The sequence below is a fragment of the Dipodomys spectabilis genome, unplaced genomic scaffold, assembly GCF_019054845.1.
Source record: "Dipodomys spectabilis isolate Male_0828 unplaced genomic scaffold, ASM1905484v1 ptg000055l, whole genome shotgun sequence".
NCBI lineage: Eukaryota > Metazoa > Chordata > Mammalia > Rodentia > Heteromyidae > Dipodomys > Dipodomys spectabilis.
In genome coordinates this window covers 378,400-392,750 of record NW_024870732.1, presented here as the reverse complement: position 1 = coordinate 392,750, position 14,351 = coordinate 378,400, and the positions used below count along the sequence as shown (strand labels likewise).

At 39.0% G+C, this 14,351-nt stretch overlaps 1 pseudogene; it reads right to left on the bottom strand.

Annotated features, from left to right (window-relative positions):
• Nucleotides 1–13,387: 13,387 nt before the first annotated feature.
• On the bottom strand, nucleotides 13,388–13,487 carry LOC122108299 (annotated as a pseudogene).
• Between the last annotated feature and the right edge of the window lie 864 nt (nucleotides 13,488–14,351).

The following is a 14,351-nucleotide window of genomic DNA, read 5'->3' as shown; positions in this document are numbered from 1 at the left end:
TAAAAATAGACATTCACATTCTGTCTATAACATCACAATGAAAATGTGTCCTCTTATCACTGTAGTTTTGTGATGTCAAAAGTAGTTGATGCTGTCATAATGAGAATGTTATATCACATTGGTGATGTCACAAAGGGTTCGTTATGTTACAATGGCATGTCTGATATCAATTGTCAGTTCATAATGAGGGTATAGTTACACAAAGGGATTGTGATGTCACAAAGGATATGTGTTTTTTCAAAGGTGCTAAGAGGTTCTAATAGGTTTGGGATGTCACAATGTGATAGTGATGTCAAATGACAATGAAAGCTCACAATGGGTTTGTGATGTCACATTGATGATGAAATCAAATAGTTTTGTGAAGTCACATCTCATAATCACATGTCCAATTTCAGTTGCAACTATTTCACAATGAGGATATGAGTTCACAGAAGAAGAATGAAATATAAAAGGCCATGAATTTTCTAAAATGCTATGAAGACATACTAGATTTTTGAAAAAACAATGGAACAGTGATATCACAATGGTAATGGATGTTGCAATATGATGACAATATAGTTTTGATATCACAATTGGTGAGGCCACACTGGTGATGAATTTACAAGAGGTGTGTGAGGTCACAATAGGTTGGTGCTATCAAAATGACACATATGATCTCAATTGTCATTAACTCTCAATGAGTATATGAGCTCACAAAGGGACTGTGATGTCTCCAAAGGCATGCGTTGTCTCAAAAGTGATGCAGTCCTAACAGGTGTGTGTTGTCAGGATGTGACAAAATACTCATAACATCTATCAGTGTGATGTCACCATGATCTAGATGTCAACTGAATTCAGGTATCACATTTCGTTCCTGGATTGGGTATGAGAAGATTGCAATTTCACAGTGGGTTAGTGATATCACAATGAAAATGTGGGATCCCAAATGGATTGTGCTACCACAATGGCTATTAGAACACAATGTGTTTCTACTATAATAGGTTTGTGTTGTCACAATTGGTTGGAAATGTCACCATGCCATGCCAGATCTCAAATGTCATTAATTCACAATGAAGATATGAGTTCACAAAGGGACTGTGTTGTCTCCAAAGTCATGTATTGGCACAAATGTGATGAAGTCCTAACAGATTTGTGAGTTCACAATATGATACCATGGTCTTGATATCTATCAATGTGATGTCACAATATTCATGATGTCAGAGTCAATTTCGAATATCATATGTCATACCAGAATTATTATGAGTTTGAAAACATTATAAGCTTACTAAAGTCAGCATATCACACAAGTTATGATTAAAAACTCAAGGTCTTTGGAGCTTAAATTTCTTTCTTCGAAATTGTTTCCTCATTGTGAACTAGTAGAAATTGAAATTACACATGTCATTGTGATATTACAAACTCATAGTGACATCACAAATTCATTTGGTCTCATCACCACTGTGACAACACAAACCCATTGTGACATCACCTTGCTGTTGTGCCTTTGCAATCACATTGTGACATCACAAAGCTATTGTGAACTCTTAGCACCTTTATAAAACACATGACCTCTGTGGCATCACAGACCCTTTGTGTACCCATATCCTCATAGTGAACTAATGAAAATTGTGATCACACATAGCATTGTATCATCACAAATACTTTGAGCAATAATTATGTCTGTGAAATCACATTGTCATCATGACATCTTCATCTCATTGTGACATCACCAAACCCCAATGACACCATATCATATTTTCTTTTTATTTTCTTCTCTGTTATTTATTGTAAGTATAGTGTACAGAGGGATTGCAGTTACATTAGCTAGGTAATGCGTACATATCCTATGAAACATTGCTGCCTTGACATTATATTGTCATTTGGATGTCATAGACCCATTGTGAATGCCTATTCTTTGATTTCATTCAATTTCAAATGTGCCATGTGAGTTAATATCAGGAAACCATTGTGAACTCATAACCTTTGTGACATCAAATTTCTTTGTCACAGAACATTGCTTTTGTTATATCACTAACCCACTGTGACATCAAATACCTCTCCTGTCCTCATAATTTTTGTGACATGCCATTGTGATATCTTAGGCCCTTTGTGAGTTGAAATACTGTGTTCGACCTCATATTTCAGATATGACATGAGATATCTAAAATCCAAAGTAACATCATGATATCACAGCACTGGACATCATAACCATTGTGTCACTTTGGACATCTCAGACCTGTAAGTTCTTCACCTTTTTGATTACATATACTTTGGTGCCATCAGAATCCCTTCCCAAACTCATATATGTATGATGAGTTAATGACAATTGAGATCCTACATGCCGTTGTGACATCACCAACCCCTTGGGACATTTCAAATCTATTGAGACCCCTTATCCGTATGGCGTCACCAATTGTGACCTCAAACCATTATTATAACATGATGTTAAGACATTACATTGTCATTGTAAAATCACTGTCCTATTGGGTTTTCACATGCTATGACCTCATTCTATGAAGCTTCTTCTATCACCTGGTATCCTCACATTGAATTATGAGTAATTGGAATTGGATATATCATTCTGATATTATAAATAAACTGACATCACAAGACTTTTGTGACCTCATCACCACTGTGACATCAAAAACCCAATAAGACATCTCATTTCCATTGTGACATCTCATTCCCATTGTGACATTATGGATCACATTTTGCCATCACAAACCTATTATGACTTCTTACCACCTTTCAAAACACACGTGACCTCTGTGACATCACAGAACTTTTTTGTATCCATATCCTCATGGGGAACTAATGACAACTGACATCAGACATACCATTGAAACATAACAAATCTTTTCTGACATCATCATAATTGTGAAATCATGTTGCCATTATGACACCATCAGCTAATTTTCACATGTAAAACTACAATGACATCATAGCATTGTAACAAAACATTGTCATTCTGATGTCATATACACGTTGTGTTTGCCTATTATGTTATTTGATTCTATTTCTAATGTGGCATGTTGGTTGATATCAGGAACCCATTGTGAGTTCATGATCATTGTGATATCACGGTGCCTTAGTAGCATCACGTTGCCTTTGTTATGTCACATTGCCAAATTGATGTCACAAAGGGATTTTGATGTGACAATGGTTATGACATCACAATGAGTTTCTAATATCAACTCATATGCCACATTTCAAATACAATGAAATCACAGATCAGGCACTCATAATGTGACTATGATATCACAATGACATAATGGCAAAGCCTATAATGTCATTGTCATTTTGTGATGTCACCATAAGCTAAAGATGTAATAATAACAATGTGACATGACACTGGTTATGACGTCACACAGGGTTTATAATGTTACAATGGTTATGAGGTCACAATGTGTTTCTGATATCAACTGATATGCCACATTTGAAATATTATGAAATCACAGGATATACATTCACAGTGTGTCTATGGCAGCAAAATGACAATGCTATGATGTCACTGTAGCTTGGTGATGTCACCATGAGCTGATGGTGTCATAACGACAGTCTGATGTCAAATTGGTGATGATGTCACAAAGGGTTTGTGATGTCAAAATGGCATGTCAAATCTCAATTGCCATTAGTTTATAGTGAGGATATGAGAATGAAATCATAATGACATACACAAATGAACTGTGATGACACAAAGGCCATGTGTTTTTGTCAAAAGTGCTAAAATTCCTAACAGATTTCAGTTTTCAAAATGTTAATGATATAAAAATGGGTTAGTGATGTCAAAACTAGTTTGTAATGTCACATCTTATTTCAAATTTCAATTGCTACAAGTTCATAATGAAACACGTTCATAGAAAGAGCTTGATATCCCAAAGGCCATGAATTTTCTAAGATGTGATGAGGGCATAATAGATTTGTGAAAGCATGATGGTACAGTAATACCACAACTGCAATATCATGTCAAATTATGTCATGAGTGTTATGTGACCATTAGTTGGTGATGCCATAATAGTGATGAGTTCAAAATACCTTTGTGATGTTGCAATAGATTGCTGATGTGACAATGGCATGCCAGACCTCAATTGTCATTAACTCACAATGAGTATATAATTTTAGAATGTGATTGTGAGGATTCCAAAGGCATTTGTTGGCACAAATGTGATGAAGTCAGAACAGATTTGTGATGTGACAATGTGACACAACAGTCATTACATCTAGCAATGTGATGTCACAATATTCATGATGTCACAGTATATTTCTAGTATTTCCCTAATTCTAATGACAGCTCGTGGAATAGAGCTAAGTACTGAGTCCTTCATAGGTTGCTCTGTGCTGAGTCTTGCACAGGGAGCTATGTGCAGAGTCTTTCATAGGGTGCAGTGTGCTGAGTCTTGCATTGGGTGCTGTGTTCTGAGTCTTTCACAGGATGCTGTGTGCTGAGTCAAGCTAAGAGTGCCATGTGCTGAGTCCTTCTCAGGATGCATTCTTTCATTGGGTCCTTGTAAGAGCTACATACTGAGACGATTATGCAGACAAGAAGTTTGAGCTCAGATATGTCTCCATGGCAGGGAAAAAATTATGTATTACTGAAGACTAGTGAGTTGTCTCCTGAAGACAATTGTTTTGTTCTGCTTTGGCTAAGTCATGACCTTGAACTCAGGGCCTAGGCTCTGACCCTTACCTCTTGGGCACATGGCTACCACTCCACCATGTGGAACCACGGATCCCCTTGCAGCAGAGTGCCATGACCTAGGGGTCGATAGCTGCCTTCTCAGGAAGCTGAGATCTGAGGATCTAGGTTCCAAACTATCCCAGACACAAAAGGTCCTATGAGACTATTATGTCCAATTGACCCCTAAGAAACCTGAAGTGGAAGCTTGGTACTTTTGGTTCATGCCTGTCATCCTAGCTACTCAGGAGGATGAGATCTGAGGATCATAGTTCAAAGCTAGTCTGGGGCAGGAAAGTCCTTTAGACACTTAGCTCCAATGGGTCACCAGAAAACCTGAAGTGGCTCTGTGGCTCAAGTGGTAGAGCACTAGACTTGAGCTGAAGAACTCAGGGACAGTACGCAGGCCCATGCATCATCTCCTACAACCAACAACAACAAAAAAGCAGAAAAAAATCTAACAAACCTGAAGTAGAGGGCTGGGAATGGGTCTTAGTGGTAGAGTGCTTTGCATATATGAAACCCTGGGGTTCATTTCTCAGGACCACCTCACTAGAATAAAGCCTGAATTAGCTCCGTGGTTCAAGTGGGAGAGAGCTATCCTTGTGCAAGAAAAACAAAGTACAGTGCTGAGTTCAAGCTCCCGGACTGGTGTATGTGCGCGCGCACACACACACACACACACACACACACACACACACAGACCAGAAGTGAAACTGAGACACAGAATGGTAAAGCACTGGGCTTCTCCATTGAGCTCATGTTCAGCACCCAGGCCCTGTGTTCAACCCAAACCTAGCCACCCAGGGCCCAACAAGGAGAGGTCAAATGTTTCAAAACATGATGAGCTTCACCAGCCCTAGATGACAGGAAGCTTTCTGTTATGTGATATGTGCTTGGATTTCCCAAGCTTCCAGAAACCTAGGAAACGCATCATAGGCCCATCATCACCTGCAATTAAACATTTCATTAGGTTCAATATCTTAGTTTTCTGCCAGAAGAACTCCTGAATTTTATTGAGCACTGTATCTGAACACCAGAATATAGTCTCACAAAGACAGGATAAGTGCAGGGAACTTGGCCTGCCAATGGAGGTTACACAAATGAAGGCATCCTGTCAAAACAGCGAACTGGGGAGAGAGATAGCTTGGGGTACAAAGAGGCCTTTTTCTCTGGGCCTTCAGAGCCTACCCACACTCATCCTCACTAATTGGCCCAGATGGAGTTGTTTCACCGCTGTACAGGAGTAAGGCCTTTTGTTTTCCTGTTCAGACAATGAGTGAGACTTCTTCCCACAGCATGGGGTAGAGAGAAACCCTCAGGCTACACGGAACAGTAAGGGGAGTACCTGAACATGCACTGTTTCGAAAGCACTCTCTATGCTATGAAATCATTGTATTATAAACAAATTTCCTAGTTTGGTGCTGTTCATTATAACTACTCTGGAGCTACACCTAAAGGAACATCCATACACACGCAAACACATGGAGGTACAGGACCTTTTTGTGGGGGCAGGTCCTGGGGTTGGATTATGAGCGTAGGCAATGTTCCTGAGCTGCTTTTGCTCAGGTATTGCATTAAAAGCCCCACATCTGGGCTTTTCTCTGAGCTCTTAGAAATAACAGTGTCATGGACTTTCCAATACTGGCTGGATTCAAACTAAGGTTCTCTACATCTCAGCCTCCTCACAGCTGAGATTAGAGTCAGCAGCCACTGGCTCTTCCCTTTCTTTCCTTCTTCATTTTTTACTCTGGACAAGCTGACTTCTTAACAGGGTCATTCCATTGGTTTGAATTTACAAGTAAACTACCCAATGTTCTTTATAACTGCTTTCTCTGAAAACGATTTTCTCTCCTCATCTTCTCCTCTGGTCACAGGCTTGCAACCAAAAGTGAGAAATGAGTGTTCCAGGATTTGGGAGCAAATGTCCACAGGACACATCAGTTCAGTCACTTAGCATTGAGTTGCAGTAAATTTACTGTCTCAGGATGAGTGGAACAAAAGCTGGAATGATCCTCATGCAGTCTGCACTGCTCCTTTTGCCTATAAAATGACCTACTAATTATGAGTGTTTCCAACCTTAAGTATCTAGAACACACTAGAAACATCTTCCTGTTTCTGTTTTTCTCCAGTACCTCTCGAGATTTAGACTAAAGGTTTATGTGGAGCGGTTCCTCGGCGAATCCCTGAGGAAAGTTGCTTGAATCTTCCTCAGATCGCTGTCCAAAGCCAGCCTGAGCAGGAAGTTGTGAGTCTCTTTTCTCCAATAAACCACCAGAAAACCAGAAGTGGAGCAGTGGCCTAGAGGGAAGAGCTCCAGCTTTGAGAGAGAAAGCCAAGCAGGAGATATTGGCCAGAGCAGGCTGGAAAGCCTGGGAGGTGCTTATGTCCAATTTTTATCGACCAGATGGCTGGAAGTGGAGCTGTGGTGGTGGTAGAGCCTCAGCCTTGAGTAACACAACTCAGGATTGTATAGGGCCCTGAGTTTAAGCCCTGGGATGACTACAAAAAAATTCAAAGGGAGAAGGCCAAGTTATGTATCAGTGCCTTACCTACTTATGTGTGTATAACCTCCCTGAGTGCAAACAGACCATATGCAATGCTTCTGCTTTTATTTACTGATTTACTTTTCAGAGATGTCTGTTGCACGAACTGCATCTTAATCTTCATTTCAGGCCCATCACTTTTCTCTTCCAGGGTTTCAGGCCTGTGTCCTTATATGATGCACACTTAGGCTTTCAGCAGTGTTTATTTACATTTTATTATGAGGCCAACACAGGAACAATCACAAATCAGGCAAGGGAAGACAAGATCAGGTTTCTTAGAAGTAACCGGTATTCAGAAAAATTAACTTGCGGATGAAAAATGGCAGCATACTTATATAAAAAATACCATTAAGAAAAAGATGAGAGGGCTGGGAATGTGGATTAGTGAGAGACTGTTTGCCTAGCATGCAAGAAGCCCTGGGTTCGATTCCTCAGTAGGACATACACAGAAAAAGCCAGAATTGGTGCTGTGGCTCAAGTATTAGAGTGCTACATATAGTGCCCAGGCCTTGAGTTCAACGGAGAACTGACAAAGAGATAGTTAGGTAGGTAGGTAGGTGGGTGGGTAGATAATAGATAGATAGATAGATACAAACATGATAGATGAATCTGCTCTTGGACGTCAAGAGGGAAGAAGGGAACAATTAGCAGTCATGAGGCCTTCTGCAGTGTGCCAGGATACCAGCATCGCATTCACATAACCACAGAGCAGGAAGACTGTCTCTCTCCCACTTCTCAGGCAGCTGAGGGCCCCAGAGCCAAGAGGGAAGAGCCAGGTGCTTGGAGAGAGAAGAGAAATGGCCCTGCTTCTCCTTGGACTGGGGATTGGCATTAATGATGTGCAGAAGGAAGGAAGGAGATTGGACTCACCGAAGTAGAAGAAGGGCCTTCAAATCTGAGAAATGAAGAGTGAAAAACCCACTCCTTAAAACCAGAGATCAGGGTTTTCAACTCTGTTCCTTCCCCCCACACACACATACTCTCACACTAAACTGGCTCTCTGTTGGTAACCTAAAGATAGTTTGAGGCTCCCTTCACCTGAGGGAGGAAGGTTAATCAGTCATTGTTTGAAGAGGCTGAGAAAAGCCTGACCCTGGTATAACTCTAACAAATGTTTGAAGTCCCCCCTCCCCCGTTGCTGGTTGTGCCTGGAATTAATGAAGTGGTTTTGCAGCTCACTTTCCTGTTGAGTGTGTACATTCTGCCTCCTAATCCTGCAGGCCTTGGTCTTTTCACCTAGCCTGGCTTTTGCAACTATTTTCTGTCCTTCAAATACAGTGATACAATGGAGTTCTTCCTGCTAACAGGGCTTTGACCCTGAGAACTTCATTTGAACCCATGATGGGTCAATAATGTTTCTTTCCTGCTTCTATAGCTTGAGAACTTTAAGAACATTTAGAGTGCAAGTAACTTCTCATCACCAAGGGAAACCCAGGAAGCTCTTGAACATCTGAGGTTTCAGAAGTGGAAGTCAGAGTGTCATAGACTTTCCTACTCTGGCTGACTTTACCCTGTGATCCTGAGACCTCAGCCTCCTAAGTTAGGGTGATGGGCGTGAGCTACTGATTCTCTGCTAGGTTCAGAACTGTAATGACATTTTCAGTACAAGTCAACTGCTTATCACAAAGGGCTTGGGGAGCATATTAACCCTTTCAACATTGGATCTTTCAGAACCCTGTAGCACACAAGGTTATAATGCTAGAGTCTCAGAGACTGGGCATATGGATCTACTAAACTTGAACCTTGAGCTCTGACTCCAATTCTGGTATACATCAGCATTCATTTTCCAGAGAATGTTCTCTTAATTAGCAAATAGGAAAAGTACTTTGATTAACCCTCACATTTTTCCAGTTGTGTGTCTCGAACTCAAGCCTGGGCACTGTCTCTGAGCCCTTCAGCTCAAGGCAAACAGTACCACTTGAGCCACAGTGTCTTTTGGTGGTTCATTGGATATAAGAGTCTAACAGGCTTTCCTTGCTTAGCCTTTCTTTGAACTGTGGTCTTCAGCTCCCAGTCTCCTGAGAAGCTAGTTTTCCAGATGTCAGCACCAGAATCTGGCCTATTATTTTTGAAAATCCTGGGGCTTGATCTTAGGGCCTGGGCACTCTCTGTGAGCTTCTTTATCTCAAGACTAGAGCTCTACCACTTGAGCCACTCCACAGCTTCTGGGTTTTTCTGAGTATGTGGCACTGAGGATTCAAACCATGGCATTCATGCATGCTGAACAAGCTCCTTACCACTAAGTCACATTTCTAGCCCCACCCTTAAATTTTATCCCTCAACTTGCCTATCCTCAAGAAAAGGCCTCTGATTATAAATCATCTAAAGAAATCCCTATAGGAAGGTTTCCAAAGATAAAGAAGACAAAGCTCTTCTGTGGGCGAGACTCTAAACATGTGAAGACTGTAACAAATGCTTCCATTTAATTATGTATCATGTTTCAACACTTAATAAAGTATAAATGAAAATGAGTCAATGTCTTAAATTATTGTGAATCATTTTATAATAGATGTAAAACATGTACTAAATATTATGTGTATAATAATACTAAATACAATAAACAATAAATAAATGAATCAAATAAAAAATAAAATACAAAATCAATAATAAAATTTATATGTAATAAACATACATATGTAAGTATATATCATATATTACACATGTATAGTAATATTATTTTCCATTGCAGGGCATTCATTTGGGCTTACAGAACTCTAGCCTGAATTTGTTTTCCTCAAAGACAGTAAGCTTCGTCTTCACTCTTGGTGCAAAAGAGTTACCTGGAGGGTGAGATCAAATCACAGCAATTACAGAAATACTGACCCCAGTTCCACGACAGTAGCTTAATTTTTTTTTTTTTTTTTTTACTGAAAGCAGTTATGTTCATTCAGTTTCATACAGAGCATTTAAAAAAAAAAAAGCAGTGTAGAATTTTATACAGCTTTTCAGACATCCTTCCATTATCCCCAAAGTGCTTCTCTGAGCACTACATTTTTTCTTTTTTTGTACATTTTTATGGCAAAAATGTTGTACAGAGGGATCACAGTTACATGAGCAAGGTAATGAGTTCATTTCCTATTGAGCATTGTTGCCTCCTCTTTTGTTTGTTTTCCCCCTACCTTCCCTTCCCTCCCATCTCCACAACTACTCCCCCTGCCGAGCTCAGTGACTTTTTTTTATTTTTGGCTTGGCACGGGGTTTGAACTCAAGTAGTGGCAACGCTGCACCTTCCCTCACATTGCTACAGATTTACCAAGACCCTGAGTACAAATTCCAGGTTAAGGAGGGAAACTGGCAGGAATTCCAAACCAGAGATCTTTATTTCTTTTTAATTTAGTTAAATAATTAATTAATTGTTTTATTTATTCTTTATTTTTAACCACGGGGCTTGAACTCAGGTTGTGGCTATGCTGACTCAGCTTCCATCACCCTAGGCTGTGGTACAGTCTCTGGACCCATAGCCCATCCTGGGATCTTAGGCCCTGAGGGTTTGCAGGAAGAAAAAAAAGTAGGATACCACAAAAAGTGGCGAGCTTCAGAGGGCTGGGGTATTATGTCTTTTTCATTGCACCGTGGGTCTGAATGACAAGGCTACAAAGTGGACATGACCTGCCGTTGCTCATACATGCAAGGCTAGCACTCTACCACTGAGCCACCTTCTATTTTCTCATTCCTGGGAGAAGCTGCACATGATCCTCATTTTCAGTCTGTACCTTTGGATACGGAGGAACATCTCTCCTTTGCTCTCCATCAATTCCCTACTTTCCAGTTAGATTGACTTAGAATAATAAAAATGTAAAAAGAGAAAATAAATCATCATGAAAAAAACAGATGCAGAAAATTCGCTGTATTTTTCTCACAAGTTCAACCAATATGAACTATTGGGGAAATACATGGACACCTTATTCCCACTGGCACTGAAAGACTCTAGTTAGGCAATTCTGATGAAGATGAGTAACAAAACGAAAAAGTGAGAAATCGTATCAATTGCAAGAAAAAAAAATGGAGTAGGAACCAAGCAAATTTCTTCTTTGTGCTGCTGAAAATAATCGGCTTACTAGAGTGTGGTGACTACTTTCCATAAAGGCCACTCATGTGAATACTAGGGATGACAATAAATATACCCCTCTTCATCGGGAAGCCTACAGTGGACATGTAGACATTATCCATGAGTTGGTGGCTCAAGCAGCAGATATTCATGCAATAATTGTTAATGGCTGGATACCCCTGCGCAGTGCTTACTCGTGGAATAATACCAGTGTGGCGTCTTTCTTACTTCATCATGATGCAGATACCAATGCCCAAACTAAATGCCTCTTGACTCCCTTGCATCTTGCTGCTGGGAATATAGATAGCAAAGATACACTAGATCTCCTTCTGTTGAACCATTATATCAAACCAGGTCTGAAGAAAAACTTGGAAGAAACTGCCTTTAATATTACCAAAAGGATAAGTATGTATCACTACTCTTTGAAGTTGTGGAAGGTTGTACAAATTGTTCTATTAAGTTGTAATGGTTCGGTTAAGTTTCTTTTCTTTTATCTTTTTCTTTTGTTGAATTTTATTATTTTACCGTGAAAACACCATACAGAGGGGTTAAAATTACATGGGCAAGGTAATGAGTACATTTCTTATCAAGCATTGTTGCCTCCTCCTTTATTTCCCCTTCCCATACCTTCTCATCTCCCCCCCACTCACATCCCCCCTCACTACCCCTCCCCCCCGTCAAAGTTGTAAAGTTCGTTTTTCTACCTGACGTCTTGTATATCTCATTGTTGCAATGGGTCAACCTGTATCCCTATTTAAACAATTTGTTTTTTCCCTTCCCCTCCACAAATCATACCAACATCAAATAAAATTAAAGTAGGGGTTTTACGGTGGTGGAGGGACATACAAAGCAGCAAAGATATCATCTTATAAATATGTTAGAAACAATTGCAAGAAAGAAAAAATAACATTTTTATCTTTATCTTGGGGTTCAATTCAACTAATATCAACTTATCTGACCATTTCTGTTTGTCTCAGACATATATTAGTTATTGCAAATAAGGGAAACCATGGGATCTATGTTTCTTTGGGCCTGGTTTACTTCACTTAATATATTGTTTTCCAATTCTTTCCATTTCCTAACAAATGGGGCAATGGCATTATTTCTGAGGGAGGCATAAAATTCCATTATATAGAATTCTATTTTCTTAATCCATTCATCTACTTAGGGGCATCAAACAAGACCATACTAAAGCTACCAGAACAACTATGTTTATCGCAGCATTATTTAGCATAGCTAAGATATCAGTTACGTTTCTTAAACATCAAAATGCCAGTCCATTCTTTGTGTCCATACAAAATATTTTCACAATCCAAATAACAGCAATATCTTACTGTAAAAATTCCGTGGAATTTTTCCAATGGAATTGCCTGACTTTGATGTCAAAATGTATTTGAGTTGTTTGTGTACATCTATAATGATTTCTTCAGAGTTTGTGATTTTTTAATCAGAAATAATTTGATCTTATCTGTTGAAATGAGTGGTACAGAAGCTAAAGATATTTCTGGTTCTTGACTGAAAAAAGTATATTTTAAAATATTTTATGTTCTGTGTTTGCATAATATCCATAATCTATTTAATTCTTTCCTAGATATACTTTGAATTCAACATTGTTTTATAATATGTTATTTATTAATAAATGTGTCCTTTCAGATTGCATTTCATATAGAAAATTTAAGATTATTTTTTTCTAGGTTCTTTTTTTTTTTTGGTCCAGTCATGGGCCTGAACTCTGGGCCTCTGAACTCTGAACGCTGACCCTCAGCTCTTCAGCTCAAGGCTAGCGCTTTACCACTTGAGCCACAGAGCTACTTCTGACTTTTTTCTTTTTTTCCGTATGTGGTGCTGAGATATCGAACCCAGGGCCTCATGCATGCAAGGCAAGCGCTCTACCACTGAGCCACCTTCCCAGCCCCTTTTTCTAGGTTCTTATAGTAGTTTGTTTCTTTGGGATAAAATGATAATGTTAACTAATTTCAAAAGTTTTGTGAAGTTCTATGTAAAGGCCTTTCTAAGGTGAAGATTTAATACACTGATGTCAAACTAACGTTTAATTCTAACACTTGCATATATTGTTACACTTGTAATTTTGTAATTAACCTTTTAATAACTGTTTTTCATTTCTGCAACTGAACAATGAAAAATATGGAATACTTCACAAATTTTCATATTATCCTTGTGCAAGTGTTATGTTAATCTCTGTATTGTTGTAATTTGGGTATACGTGCTGCTGAAGCATGTAGTATCCTCTAAATTTAAGTAGTTAATGATGCAATCTTTATACAGGCTTATATCCTTGGGTGCCTATTTGTAGCAAGGAAACCTTATTGTTCCTAACAATACTATTGATCTTATTTCCCTAAAATAATGTGTATAGTGGAAAAAAAATTATATTGTTCGGTCGATTGCTCACATTTGCGTTTTTTTGTCAATGACAATTTTAAGGCTTTTTCATTTTAGATTTGATCATACTTTGAAGCACTTATAGCTAGGTCCTAAGGTGATGGCTTTTTCAAGTTCTTATTTATGTAACTGAGTTAGCTTTGTGGAGCTAATAGATTCAACGTAAGCCTTGCTTAAGAGCTACTTCTAAATTTCTTCAGCTTAAATTTTCAAAATGACGTCTTACTGGCACAAATTTCTACCTGACCCTTTATCCTTCTTCCATGTAGGAACAGACCAACCAGAATATCCTACCCTGACAGCATAGATTGTCTTACTGGAACAAAACTAATCTTAGTTACAAGGGATCATAGAGAGATGAACAGTTCAGCAGAACTGTTCAGACTAGAAGGTATTTTATCAAAATTTAAGTGTCTATTATACCTACCATTTCAAAAGTAACTAACGCCAAGGTGAAAAAAATTCGTCATATGCATGATTTCCTAATGTCTGGACTGTCTACCTTCCAACCAGGCAGGAACTTACACTACTGCCTTTCTATCACCAAATATTTCCATAGCTCCAGGAGAAGTCCATGTTTCTCCTCATTATTAAGCCTTAAATTGGTAATGTTTTAATCACAGTGTTTCCTCTTGCCTCCAGGCTGTAAACCTACAAATGCTAAAGATTTAGGTCTAACTCTACCTATCACTGAGGTACA